Source organism: Petaurus breviceps, unplaced genomic scaffold, assembly GCF_028583685.1.
Source record: "Petaurus breviceps papuanus isolate PSGF00001 unplaced genomic scaffold, PetGlider_PUasm1.0 139, whole genome shotgun sequence".
In the NCBI taxonomy this organism is placed as follows: Eukaryota; Metazoa; Chordata; class Mammalia; order Diprotodontia; family Petauridae; genus Petaurus; species Petaurus breviceps.
Window position 1 is genome coordinate 22,004,470 of NW_027185697.1, and position 15,091 is coordinate 22,019,560.

At 38.0% G+C, this 15,091-nt stretch overlaps 1 long non-coding RNA gene across 3 annotated transcripts in view; it reads right to left on the reverse strand.

The window, feature by feature from the left end:
* Positions 1-15,091, reverse strand: part of LOC138145406 (uncharacterized) — a 129,864-nt gene that overhangs the window by 56,877 nt on the left and 57,896 nt on the right. For 2 of the 3 annotated variants that reach the window (XR_011164224.1, XR_011164227.1), the window contains exon 6: positions 8,642-8,737. This is a non-coding gene — a long non-coding RNA (uncharacterized lncRNA). Of the gene's footprint in view, positions 1-8,641; positions 8,738-12,471; positions 13,062-15,091 lie in introns of those variants that run through there. The other variant, XR_011164229.1, reaches the window with a different exon arrangement.

Here is a 15,091-nt window from a genome sequence, read left to right on the forward strand (position 1 = left end):
TGTGGTATCTTGATTTTTCATAAAGTTATTAGCTTCCATTTGTTTCATTCTATATGTGAAGGAATTATTTTCTTCAGGGAACTTTCAAAATTCCTTTTCTATCTGACCAATTCTGCTTTTATAGGCATTCTTGTCCTCACTAGATTTTTGGACCTCTTTTGCTATTTGAGTTAGTCTATTTTTTAAGGTGTTAATTTCTTTATCAGGCTGTTGATTTATTTTTAATAATTTTCTTTCATCATTCTCATTCCCCTTCCCAATTTTTTCTCTATGTCTTTTACTTGATTTTCAAAATCCTTCTTGAGGATTTTCAAAATCCTCTATGGCCTGTGACCAATTCATATTTTTTAGAGGCTTTTGATTTAGGAGTTTTTACTTTGTTTTCTTCTTCTGGTTATGTTTTGATCCTTTGTGTCCCCCCCCCCCAAATACTATAGTCTTGTTATACTCCCTCTCCTTTCTCATCTTGTTAGCCAGTTACTTGACGTTTGAGCTCTTTGACATGATAGAACTCTGCTTTCAGAGTATATAGTGTTGTGTCCCAAATTTCTGGGGTTTTGCACAGTTGATGTCAGAGTTTTTTTTCCAGGCACCTGTCTCAAAACTATGAGGAGGATGTTTTCTCCATAGCCTCAACAAGCTCTGCCATGCCAATGCTCTTCACCCAGGACCACTACCCCAGAGTGCAACCCAGATCCAAGCAGGGCAATGCAAGAGAATCCTACTTCAGTGCCAGCAGAGAGATTCCTGCAAATTCCCTCTGTGCAGTCACATGGTACCCTTACTAACAGTAGAATTTTATACAGAAGCAGCAGCAGGAGCAGCAGTGGTAGTTGCCTCTCATCTCTGCCACTTGCGGCCTGAGGCCAGGCCATACTCTTCTCTAACCCAGTTCCCAAAGCGCTACATACTAAACTTTTACTTTCTCTTGTGACATTTCTGGGTTAAGACATCTGGAAACTGCTATAGCTTCCAGTGATTCACTCTCCTGAAGGCTGCTGTATCCAGTCTGGGCCTCTGTTCTGGGCCACCCCATGTCTGGGCGAGCATGGCTCAAGCACGACTGCTCTCTACTCCCCACTTGGTGTAATAAACACTTCCTGTTGGCCTGCTAGACTGCCTTCAATGGGAGATCTGTTTCTCTCTCACTTAGTGGGTTCTGTAACTCTAAAATTTGTTTAGAGTCATATTTTATAAGTTTTGGAGGTGTTTGAAACAGAGCTCAAACAAGTTCCTGATTTTAATTCCACCATCTTGTTTCCATCACTTTGCATTGTTTGCTCTTAAACCCATTACTGATAAAAGTAGCTTTCCAGGACTAACAGCCCTCCTCCCCCTTCTAATTCTACTGTATCAGTTCTTCCTTTCACACCTCATTTGTATAATTACTTATTTTAGATGTTCCTAAGCAGTCTTATTTTTTAAAGTTATACGATAATCAAATCTATGGCAGTATTTCTTACACAATACCTAATTATTAATAACAATGTTATAGAAATATTTTGCATTTTTCATACATAAAAGGAAAATAGTCTATCATTATTGAGTCTCATGTAAGTAGTGTTTTCTATATGCTTTATTTTTCTCTTGGCTCTTGTATGTAAAATCTTCTCTTAAGTCCTTAAAAAAAATTCCTGAAAGTCTGACAATTGATTTAATGTCCTTTTAAAATTTTATTTACAATTTTGCTTAGCTTTGCTAGGCATGATATATTTGGGCTAAACCCCAGTTATTTTACTCTATGATATATAGAGACCTCTAGTCTTTTAGTGTTACTATAGCTAGGTCTTGTGTGATTCTATTTGGGTTGCCACCATATTAAAATTATATTTTTTCTTATTGCTCATAATAATTTATTTTTTATTTGGGGTTTTTAGAATTTGATTATAATATTCCTGTGGGTTTTCCTCATAGGATCCTTTTCAAGTGATGATTGGTAGATTTTTTTCTATTTCTACTTTCCCCTCTTGTTATAATGTTTAAAGATAATTTTCTTTAATTATTTCTTTTATTATTTTATCAAGATTTTTTAAATTATAACTTGCAGGTAGTCCAATTATTTTTTATGTTTTCTCTTCTTGATCTATTCTCAAGATCAGTTGATTTTCTTAAGAGATGTATTACATTGTCTTCTACTTTTTTCATTCTTTATATTTTGTTTTATTATTTCTTGATCTATTATAACTTTGCCCAATTATGTTTTTCAAGGAGTAGTTTTCTTCCTTTAGTTTTTGAATCTCCTTTCCTAATTGGTTGACTCTTTTCATAATCTTATTTTTCTTGGATTGGTTTTTTGTTGTTGTTTTTATTTTTTTCCACTCAATCTCTCTCATTTTATTTTTTTTTAAGCAATCAGGGTTGAGTAACTTGCTCAACATTACATGGCCAGTTATTTTTGTGTGGGTGCTGGGTATCTGAGGCCGGAACAGATCCCAGGTCTTGCTCACTGCGTATGCTGACTGCCCCTTCTCATTTAATTTTTAAGTTTTTTTTTTATGTTCTTCTATGAATTCTTTTTGGACAAGTGACTATTTGACATTCCTTTTTGGGGTGGAAGAAGATTTCTTTATTTCAGTGTCCTCATCTGAAGATAAACCCCATATTCTCTATTTCCTAGTAACTATAGTTCAGTTATTTCTCCTTTGTGTTTTTATTTTATTTTTAATTCCTCAATTTTTGTAATCACTTTTAGTCCTGGGGTTTGGGGGATGGTGCCAGGTCATCTGCTGGTATGGTAAATGAACTTTGCCATTTCTTAAGGAAGTCCCATTGATTCTCCCTCCTCCTCCTCCTGTTGAATTCTGGACCTGTCTTATTGTTCAAAAGTCATGCACTTCCAACCTATAAGTACTGACTTTGTAAGGTATCCATAGAACTACACACTCTAGGTATCCTTCATTCATTTTTTTTTGTTTGTTTCCCTGGGAAGATGGTCAGACCACTCAATTACTTAAAGATCATAGATTTCAAGGATGAAGCACTACAGTCTTCTTGAGGTTAAGGCAGTGAACACATTGTCATTCACAAAAAGAGTCATCTTTAGAACTTCACCAGCTATAGGGGCATTCCTCTTCATCTTAAATTCTGTGCTATATCTCACTTCTGTGAGGAATAAACACTTCAGATTACTATAGTTATCCCAGGTTTAGTTCTCACTAAAATTTTATAATAATTTTTAACAACTTACACTTTGATTGTACTTTAAGTTCCTCATCATACCTGTTTTGTATTTAACTAACACTATTATGCCCAATGTATTAAAAAAAGATTAGATTACAAAAATGGGGCTCAGAGAAGTAAAATTATTTGCTAGGTCACATAGCTACTAAATGACAGAACTAATATAATATTGTTAAAGACCACCTAGAATTGTCAATATATTTCATAGATGAGGAAAGTGAGGTCTATGGAGGTAAAGTGCTATTGATTTGCAGGATTTGCCAGAGATACCACTGTTCATAGGGAAATTCCTGGTTTGGGCTTTCACTCTCATTAACCAGGTGAAAGTCAAGACAAAGAGAATCAAAAGGATTTTATTATAATTATGCCAATGTAGTAACACTTTGATAGATTGATCACTGAAGATCAGCAAGGGCTTCAAGGTGGGACTAGCTTTTATAAGTAATTTTAAGACAATCCAAATAGTTCTAGCTCAGCAAAAGATGTTGGGATCTTGTATCTCAGTCCTTCCCCCAGGTAGTAAGAATGTGACAATGGTAGGTAGGGCTAGTGAAACATAGCATATAGTAGAGATACTGCAGACTCGGCACCTCTTTCCCAAACAGAACCTCCCAGCACTGGTTCATAAGCAGGACTGGGAATAATGGGTATCTTAGTCAGCATAACTTTCAATACCACCCTATGTTTATCAAATAAAGGGTTATATTCCTTTAAAATCCAAATGGAACACACAAAGAGACCACCGATAATTTCTCTGAACAGAAAAAGCTGATTCACAAGTTGCATCATCAACGTATAAAATAATTAAAGTTGTTTAATATTTGAGATATATTTGCTATAGTTGAAAAGTTTCTATTTAATATTTCTGACTTGTAAGACCCTAGGGGTGTCCATAGCTCTTTTCTCTCTGTTATTAGCAGGCTTAATAATTGTGTGAGCTACATCCGAAGAAGAATTTAAAGGTTATTTCAAGGGCATTTCCACTGCTTTCTTTGCCTCCGCCATGCTATCTCTAAGACTTCTTTATTTCCTTATCATCCAGAGCTATACAACACCTGCCTGCATTTTTGTCAGGTTGGCATTCATTCAGACAGAGTCTTGTATTATATTTAGGAGTACAGAAAACTATTGATATTTCCTCTTATTGAAAGCTTTGTGATTTGGTAGCAAATGCTATTTTGGGACCTCTGCTTTGAGGATTCTGTAGTATTGAAACACTTTGAGGCAATATGTTTGTTTGCTTTTAGTTTGGTATTCTATTTGTAATAACCTAATGAATAAGGGAGAAAAACAAGTAAGTTATAAATCACCAAGGAAAACTGTTAGTACATTAAGGTTCTGAAAATTACTTTCTATTGAGGCTGCGTATTCAAACTCCCTTCCACTCTAAATAATTTGAATGAATGAATAAAAAAAAACATGTAGTAAGCACTTATGAGTGAAGTATTAATCTCTGGAGATACAGATACAAAAGCAAGACACTCCATGACATGAAGGAAAGTATATTTTAAATTAGTGGCATGGAAGGGTGTTTTGGTCTAGGAAGTAACTGTGATATTTATGAGTCAGAGATGTAATTTGCCAAGCCCTTTCCAGAAATAAGAATAGTAGTATTTGTTGCTGTCTTGGGGCCTTGGGAACCACACAATACAAGGGCAAAAGGTATGAGTCTGCCTCAAAAGAATTTGAACACTCAAGCCTTTTTTTATTCTAAGTAGTCTATTAAAACACTGATGGGAGGGGCAACCAGGGGGTGCACTGACCCTGAATTAAGAAAACCTCAATTCAAATCCAAGCTCAGACTTAACACTTAATTATGTGACTGGGCAAGTCACTTCACCCCAATAGCCCTGCCTTCCCCCCTCCAGAAAGTAAAAACAAACAAAGAAGAAAACACTGGTTGGGGTAGGTGAGATTCCTAGTGAGTCAGCATTATTTGTGACCCAATACAAGCATGACAACTTTTAAGAATCTGAGGGATTTAATATGGGTGAGCTTGATATACCCAAAGATTGTGGGAAGATCTGGATGGGATTAAGGAGTGGCCTGCAATTCGGCCGGCCACGTGAAGACAATAGAAGGAGGTAACTATCCAGAGAGCCCCAGTGAAAGGGTAGTGAAAAGTATTACAAGCTGGGGTGGGCCAGGTGCCTCATGCAAATGGCAGAGATCTGGGTTCAGGGGCTTTGGGAGCCAGGTCCCAAAGACATGCATTCTTCCTTTTAGGTGTCCAATGCCAATACCATCCCCCATCAGTAGTCATTGGATTACTCTTCCCAATACAAGAGGTAGAGAAGGAGAAGGGAACACATATGTATTAACAACCTGCCACTGTGCTAAGCACCTTAGCAATAGCTCATTTGATCCTCACAATAGTCCTATGGATAGGTGCTATGATATCCACTTTACAGTTGAGGAAATTGAGGCAATCAGAGGTTGTGGTTTGCCAAGTCACACAACTAATAAGTATCTGAGTCTGGGTTTGAATTCAGGTCTTCTAGGCACCAAGAGCAGAACTCTGACTACTGTGTCATCTAGTGGCCTTTACATAACAAAAGATTGTGTGGGTGGGGGGGAGTGATAGCAATGGAGTCACAGGACTTGTGTCCTGGGGCAAGGAGGATAGCAAAGAAATGGCCATGGCAGATGGAAAGATGGGATCTGAATAATAAACTATGATCATCCAGGCACAATGACTCATATGCCTTCTCCACTGACCAGAGCACCAATCAGGGCAGCATAGCCCAGGGCAAAGGTATGTATACTTAATCAAAGATTACATCACTGAGGACTTTGCCTCAGGAAGTCCTGAGTTTCCACAGCAAGATAAGAGGGAAAGCTTATTGTAAGTCATATATAAGCTAAGTCATATTTGGCACATGGGACTGACTAAATAGTGTGGGCTATGTGCAGATACAGAGAACAAGGACCATTGAGACTGGGGCATCAGCCCCAAAGTGATGAGGCTTGCTCTACTTGGCTCCAGAGAGCAGAACTAGGAGCAAGGAATGGGAGGGAATTACAAAGCAGGAAATTTAGCAGGAAGAGAAAGGACTTTATAATTGGAGCTAGCTCAGAGAAGAATGGATTGTCTCTGGAGATAATTAGGTTTTGCCCCACTAGAGACCTTCAATCAGAGGCTGAATGATAACTTGTATGGGATGGGATAAAAGGTATTCTTAGGAAGTTAGACTTTAGAACTGCAAGGCACCTCACGAGTCCAGTCACACAAACTCAGTTGACTAAGAGCTGATTGAAAATGTCTTGGTCTGCATTCCTAGAATGATGAATTGCCTAAATTTCCTGGGACTGACCAAACTTGGTCAATTACCATTTGTGATTATGTTATAGAAATTTCAAAATCTCCCCTTCAGAGATTCCCAAGCTTTCTTTATGGACTTTTTCTTGTTATGTAAAACAACTTATCTGGTAAAATGGTGAGATGCCTAACCCTAACAACCTGCAGCCTAGTAATTCTCTCTCTCTTGCTACCTTATATAAACCCTGTTCCCAGACCCCTCCTTAGGTACCTTAACACTTGCTGTTGAGGTAGCCCATCTGCAACTCATTTACCTAGATTAAAAACCTCCATTTTTTGTATTGACTGATTTCATTAAAATTCAGGTTGAAATTCTCTTGATTTTACAAATGAAGAAACTGAGGAGCAAAAAGAATCCAGTGACTTACCCAGGGTAGTAGAGCTAATAAGTATCTGAGGGAAGTTTGGAATCAAGTTCTTCCTGAATACCTGTGTTATCCTATCCATGGAAAAATTCTGTACTAGACAATGATAGGGATTGGTCATGCAAAGGGGAGAAAGTCCTCAACTTTGAGGAACTTATTTCTATATATGTACACATATTTAGCTTTGGGATTTAGAGGTACTTGAAACCCCAAAATGCCAACACACAGAGTCCTGCCAAATGAATTCTACTCAAGCCTTTTCTCAGCCAAAGTAAATCAAAGTTTATTAAAGATTCACCATAATGGGCAGACTCTTAAGGAGCCTTAAGTATTTGTGACCCTTGTATTGACAAGCATACCAGAATAATCTAACACAGACTGAGCCTGAGCTACATTGAATCTGTGTGCCTTCTTGGAAGCAAGATGTATCCTATGTATAGAAAGATTGTGGGAGGGATCTAGGGGGTGGTCTAGTAGTCTGGGAATAAAGATCTGGGGAGGGTGTTGAAGAAGAGTCTAAGGGGGATCTTGGTGGGTCTCATGTCATAATCCTTGAACCAAGAGAAAGGTATTGAAGGGATCAAGGGTTGAAAACATCCAGAGGTAACAAACAATGGAGGGCTAGGCTAGATTAAGGGTAACATATTTGGTCATAGATATTTTGATAGAATCAAGGGTAGGAGATAGCTAAAGGCTAACTGGAGATAACAGAAAATAGAGGTGTTTTACCTTCTGGGGAACCCCAGATGAAGTGGGAAGATTCAAGGGAGTTCCCAGAACCTATACCCCATCACACAGATGAATACATTCAAAAAATGTGTAAAGTGGGTAATAAGGGAAGGGAATAAGCATTTATTAAGTATTTAATATATACTGGAAACAGTGCCAATCACTTTATAAAAAATATTTTCTCATTTGACCTTCACAAAAAACCCTGTGAGGAAGCTTCTATTATTTTTCCCATTTTATACTAGAAAAAAAAAATTAAGGAAAAACTGTGGAAATAATCTATCCCATATGTCAGCTACCTGAGAAAGCAAATGGAAAATACAATGGGTACAGATGAGAAGAGGGGTGTATCAACAATGCAGTATTCACAATGGCTACAGTAACTATAAATATGCTGATATGGTTATTAACCACAAAATGTAAAAGGATCTCTACATGGTGGACATAGCTAGAACATTTATTCAAATAACCGAAAACTGAGTCCCAAAACCAGAAAGCCAAAGCCATCACAGAATACACAGAGTTGGCACACATAGTTAATGCAGTAAACACACACATTATAAATCCTTCAAAACAGAACAGGCTACCTCAGGCAAAGATCCTCCTCTCCTCTCTCAAGGTAACTGCTCAGCCTCCATGCAGCTTGCTTCCAGAAGCTCCCATCCCCACATTTCCCATCCCTGGTAGTCCTCAGAAGGGATCCTTAGCAGAAATTCTAGCTGACTCAAAAAAAAAGAGTTTGTGCTGCTGCCACATCCAGTCACTATGCTGCCTCCAGCCCAGCTGCTCCTTAGCTCCACCTCCTTCCTGCTACACTCCTTTCTGCTACACCAGCAAGTTTAAGGGTCATGGAAGATCTTCAAATCTCATTACCATTACAAGGGAGTAGGGATGGCCCCAACACACAAGGTAGAGATGGGGGTGGGAAGTAAAAGAATGGGGATCAAGAGAGGATCTAAAGTGAATCTTGAAGGAAGCAAAGGATTATCAGAGGCATGGGTGAGGGGGGAGATCATTTCAGGCTGTAGAAGGATAGACAAAATATTACCTCCAAACTGTGCAATCCATATGTTTGGCCTGTAGTTTATCTCTCACTGGAAGATTTACAAGCAAGGGTTGTTTGATGAATCAATTGTCAGGTGTGCTGTGGAAGAAGGCACATTTTTCAGCTTTGAGATGGAATAGAAGTTTCCTTAGTTCTTTCTAATAGTATTACTATGAGTTTGTGATCAATAATATTTAAGTGTGTATTGTTGGTCTATGTTTTTACCTTCATTTCCTTATATTTGGGGGACCATAATGTCTTATGGACAATGGAAGATCATAGGCTCATAGATCTAGACATGAAAAGAGATTTAAGAGGTCATCTAATTTATCCCCCCTCATTTTAGAGAAAAGAAAACTAAGTCCTAGGGACTTTAAATGTCCTAAGGTCACACAGTTAGTGAACTCCTTGTACAGAGTTGCTTATCCAGTTTTTTGTTGGTGTTGTTGAAATGTAAATAACCTCTCATCAGTTCTTAAAATAGAATGTCTGGGTTCACCTCACAATTTTATATTGTACATAATAGTCAACTGAACTTCAAAAATGCCAAATGGCTTGGCCAGCTTTGCTATGGCAGGAATGCTCAGATTAGAACTCAGGAAGGTTCTATACTTTCAAATCCTTACCCTGTGTCCTCCAAATTAAATCTCATATATGCTTTCACTTCTCAGTTTATAAAGTATGACAACAACCATATACAGAGCCTCAGTTATTCTCAGTTCTACTTCTGTTAATATCTCTTTAAAATTATTCCTTTCACTCATTTTTCAATTATGTCTGACTATTTGTGACACTGTTTGATGTTTAATTGGCAAAGATAATGAAGTGGTTTGCCATTTCCTTTACCAGCTCATTTTTCCAGTGAAGAAACTGAGACAAATAGTGTTACGTGACTTGCCCAGGGTCACCTAGTTTTACCCAGGATCACCAGCTAGTAAATGGCTGAGACCACATTTTAAGTTTGGAAGATATCCACCTGACTCCAGATCCAACACTTATTCCTATCTTCATGTGTTTTTTTTTTCCTTTTTTTCATTTCTTCATATCATCATCAAAACTTTTCCATGTTAATATATATATATATATATATATTAGAGTATACCTGCCAAAATAGACACATAAATGTATGAATATAAACACAAAATACCTTTTATACAAAGTTGGATCTTAATAATTATCTGCCCTTTGCCTAAGGCCATTAACCCTCCATGAACACTTTTCCCAAATCTCTGTTACCCTTAAGGTAGAGTAGACCTCCACTGTCTGTTAACTCCAGGTAGTCTTCATCTACCTCCCATCCTTAATCTCATTCTCTTAGGTCAGAGAGATTGATCTCTAATCACCCTGGTCCCATCAAGATCCTCCTTAGACTCCTCACAATACTCCAAGGTCTCCTCCTCCCATCACCCCAGATTACTAGACCCCACCTAGATCCCTCCCAGAGTAATTCTCTATGTAAGGTCCATCTTTCCTCCGTGAAGGTGTTCAGATTCAATTTAGCTGAGATTCACTCTAACTCAGATTCTATCTAGCCCACTTTTCAATGCAAGTGTCATAAATGCTCAGATTCCTTAATAGTCTAGTCAGTGGTGAGGTGCATTAAGATTCTGCACAATATGGTGAATCTTTCATAAACTTTGTTTTTTTTTCCCTTGGCTGAAAGTAGACAAGTCGAATTCATTTAGGTTTGACCCAGCATTTCAGTATTGTGAGGTCCTGAGTACCCCTAAACATCAACAATTATGGTATAGGAAATGTTGAGCTGGTGAATTTAGAAAAAAATGTGGAAAGACTTGGACTTATGAAGGAAGATGCTATCTACCCTCAGAGAAACAGGAAAGAGGATGTAAGGAAATAAGAAAAATGTGATCTTCTGTATGTGTTTGAATGTACATGTGTTTGTCAATGTCTGTGTGTGTACATATATAATACTCACTATATGTATATATATGTGTGTGTGTGTGTGTGTGTGTGTGTATACACATACACACAGTTAATTGTAGTCTTCTGGGGGGAGGAAGGGAAAAAATAAAGTAAAAATACACAGCAGAGGACAAAAGAAAACATACAAAGAAAAGCTGGACATCTTTAAAAATAATGTGGGATATTTATTATATACGTTTTCTTGAAATGGAAATTTATCACATATTTTGAATTCTCCTATATTCTGCTATCTATATGACAATTTTTTTCTTTTTTTCTTTTCATTTCATATTTAAGTACAAAATAAATTCCAATATAATAAAAAAAACTGTTCTTTCCTACTCACACTGTCAAAAAATGCTCAGTGGCTCTCCATTTTCTTTTTTGTTAACTGTATATTCAGGATACCCAACCCTTTCTATAACTCAACTCCAGCCTACGTTTTCAGCTTTATCTCCCTGTATTCCCTTTCAAATACTCTGTGTATGTCCTCCAAAATACCATTACTCATTCTTTCTCCCCAGATTCATTTCCATAAATATATACTTTTAAATGATAGTCCCTTTCCTGAAATGGATCCCTTCTCCTCATTGCTATCTATTACAGCCTTCCCTTTCTTTCTAGGCTCAACCCCATTGTTATGGAATACTTGAAGTCTTCCCTCCAGAATACTCTCTCCCTTCACAGTGAAAATGGTCTCTCATGCTTCAGATTTTCCATGATTTTGACATACATCTCCTTTATACTTATCATACCATTGCTTTCATCATCATGCTAATTAGCAAAACAACTGATGATGCAGACAGAGTATGGACTCTGATTAGAGGTTCATTGGTGTCAATCATAGAGGAAAATTTCACCATTAACTATTATTTTTATTGGCAATTGCTCAGTATTTAAGTTTCGCTGTGCTGTGTGCAAGATATAAAAATACTTTCATTGAGAAGCTTATAAAAGAATTTGGACAATAAAGAATGCATACAGATGTATATGAATGTTGAAGCATTTATTAAACATGTTGTTATCCAGTCATTTCAGTCATATCTGATGCTTTGTGACCCCATTTGGGTTTTTCTTGTTAAAGATAATGGAATGGTTTGCTATTTCCTTCTCCAGATCATTTTACAAAAGAAGAAAGTGAAACAAACTGGGTTAAGTGAATTGTCCAGAGTCATATATCTAGTAAGGGTCTGAGGCCAGATTGTAATTTAGAAGATGAGTCTTCCTGACTCCAGGCATGGCACTCTATGCACTGTGCCACACATCTATCTAAATAGAAAGTAAATAAATATTGCTGTTTGTCCTTCACTTTCAAAGAAGACTAATGACATCATTATGTGATAGTTGATGTCTTGACTTTAATGTGAATTGGATTTAAGTGAAGCAGAGTTCTCAAAGTCATCAGCCTTATTCCCTATTCTAGAGCAGCAGAGACAAGTGGCAGAATAAAACTCAAAGTGTCTGTTCATAGCCTGGGATGTAGTGGCTAACTCTGGTGTCTTCAATATGTGACCAAGCACTAAGCAATCTGCAATACCTACTTTAGTTACTTGCATGGCTGTTGGAAGAAACTGTTCCTATCTACTCATCCTACTGGTTGAATTCTGCCCATATGCTTGGGTGAAAAATTCCCCTAATTCACTGATGTGTTCAAGGCTGGTAAATTACTCTCAACCTGACTTAACCCATCTGCCAAGACAGTTTTATGAGGGTGTGGTTGCAGCAAATGGTACAGCTTCTTGGGACCACCTTTAAAATTGGGTGGTGACAAAGGTAAATGAGCAGTACTGCGAATAAATAAAAATATAGAGAGTTACAAATAGAGTACAAGAAGGTAGCATATTGTAAAGCAAGAGCAGCTTTCCAAAGGACTGCTGCTGTGAACAGCTTTCAAGGTTCTGATTATAAAATATAGTGAACTCTCCATTTATTCAGTAACAAGTTAAGGCACAATATTCACAGAAATCAAAATACAGCATTCACCCTGTTATGGCATAACAACTTATCATTAAAATGGCCACATAGTTTTCACCAAAGATGTCACATAGATTCAAACAAAGTACATTCATTTAGTAACTCAGGCTTTCTTAAGGAGGCAAGCCTCCTTAACCAAGAGAAAGTAGAGAGGTCAAAAATTTTCCAGCCAAAGATCACAATGTCTTAATATTTTCAATCAAAATGTTGTCTTTCTCCTTGATTGGAAATTAGTTTCCAATCATCCATAATAAGTAAGTCCTTAGCTCAATCATTTAAATTAAAGATCAAAGTTCTCCATCCCTAGAAAATCATGATCTTCTCAGTTTCGATTAAATACACAAGGAGAGGTCTTTTCATCTTAACTTGAGGCTAGCTCTCCTCTTCCATGGTTCCCCTTTCATGGTCCAAGCTCCTGCCAGCTTCTTGTCATCCAACTCCTTGTCCAGTTCCTGTTCCATACTGAAGTTCACAGTATCTAGTCCACCTCAAGTTCTTCAAAGTTTTTGTTCCTGGGAAGACAAAGCTTAACAAAGCCACAATAACATTCATATACATTGCTGGCATCCTCATCAATTCACCTTCTGCCTGTGAAATCAATATAGACACAAATACAAGGTCTGGGCAATAGACACAAATCATCAGTATGTCCCTGGACCTCTGAAATTGTCACCAAGACCCTACTCCAGGATTTCTGCAAACATACAACAAGAAAATCCTCTTTCAGGGCTTCTAAACCATCATCACGGTCCCAGGGCTTCGGTAATAACATCACCATCCTCTATTAGCAGGCACATCTGACAAAGTAGCATCAAAACAGAAAGACAAAATACTGATACCACAGCCATGACTCCTCCCATTTCTCCTTTCTTCTAATTTTTCAGTTCTTCTCAATTCTCATTTCAGTCCTCAGTTATCTTCTCTCTCTCCAGCAGTAGCAACCCAACCTCCAAATGGTTGCTCCCAGAAGTTCTGGCCCTCTCAGCTTGGACTTTTCTTTATATAAGGTATTAGCTCCTCCCTGATCCAACCCCTTCTTGTTACTCAACAAGTCCATCCTACTGTGGGATTCACAAGTACTGGGTCTTAATACTTGACACAATTATGCATTTGAAACTAATTGCTAAGTACCTGTTAGCTTGCCAATACAAGAGGCAGGGAAGATCTTCAGATTCCCATTACCGTTATAGCCACCACTACAACATCTATACATGAAACCATCAATTACAGCAAATGGAGAAGTTTTGAATGCTATGGATAAGTCCACTTACCTTGGTCATATACATTCCAGGGATCTACACATTGATAATAAGGTTGATGCACACATCGCTAGAGCTAGCTCAGTGTTTGAGAGGCTCTGAAGTAAAGTATGGAATAAAAGGGGTATTAGACTGACTACCAAACTGAAGGCTATAGAGGCATTGTGGTGACCCCTTTTTTGTATGCCTGTGAAACCTGGACAGTCTACCAGCACCGTGCCAGGAAACTGAATTGCTTCCCTATGAATTGTCTTAGGAAGTTTCTGAAGATCATCTGGCAGGATAAGGGACCAGTCACTGAGTTCATTAATCAAACTAAACTGCCAAGTATTCAGGCTCTACTGAGGAGAGTGCAACTCTGGTGGGGCTGGCCATATTGTTCTACTGCAAAATGTACACTTGGCAAAAAGAGTATTTTTTGAGGAACTAACACAGGGCAAGCATTCACATGGTGGTCAGATTAAGTGATAGAAGGACACTTTCAAGGTGTCTCTCAAGAACTTTAGAGCTATGTGACATGAGAGACACTGGTGCAGGACTGCTCAGCATGTGGTGTCCAGTTCAGAGAAGTTGTGTTGCTCTATAAGCAAAGCAGAATCGAGACAGTTCAAAGGAAACGCAGAATGCATAAATTCAGAGAAACAACCCAAATGTTCACACAGACTATTTGTGCCTAACCTGGAGTAGAGCATTCCAAGCTCATTTTCATGTCACAGTCGGATACATTGTAACTTGACATTAGCATAGTGATGTCATTTTGGTCCTCTTCAAGAACAAAGGACAGCAACCAACCAATCCCATAGTCTTCTGTATAAAAGATCTATCTTGCCTCCATTAAAGTGCTCAGATTCCTTGAATCTAGCAAATGCTCAGATGCAAGCTGGCCTGCTTGTCAATACAAGTGCCTCAAATGCTTAGATTTTTTAAATCTATGCAATAGTGCAGATTTTTAAAATCCTATCCACCCTGACTGGTGTTCTAATAAACCTTGTCTCTGGCTGTAAGAAGACTTGTGTCAAAATCACTTGAGGCAGGACCTGTGTCATTTGCCCTTGAATTTTGAGGTCTGAGCATCAGTTAATTAACTGGGCAGGGCTAGTTTCCCCAGGTGAATGCCAGTGGGAAATTGGCCATGTGGGAAATTAAAATAAAGTTCCTTTTTGATGGGGTTTCCAGGGCTCATAGCCCTTCAGTAATGTTTGATTTGCATCTTAAGGTAATTCACAGATTCTAAGAGGCAGGGGTGAAGTCAAGGCATATGAAATGTCTAGTGCCAGAGCCCAGAGTTGGGAAATCA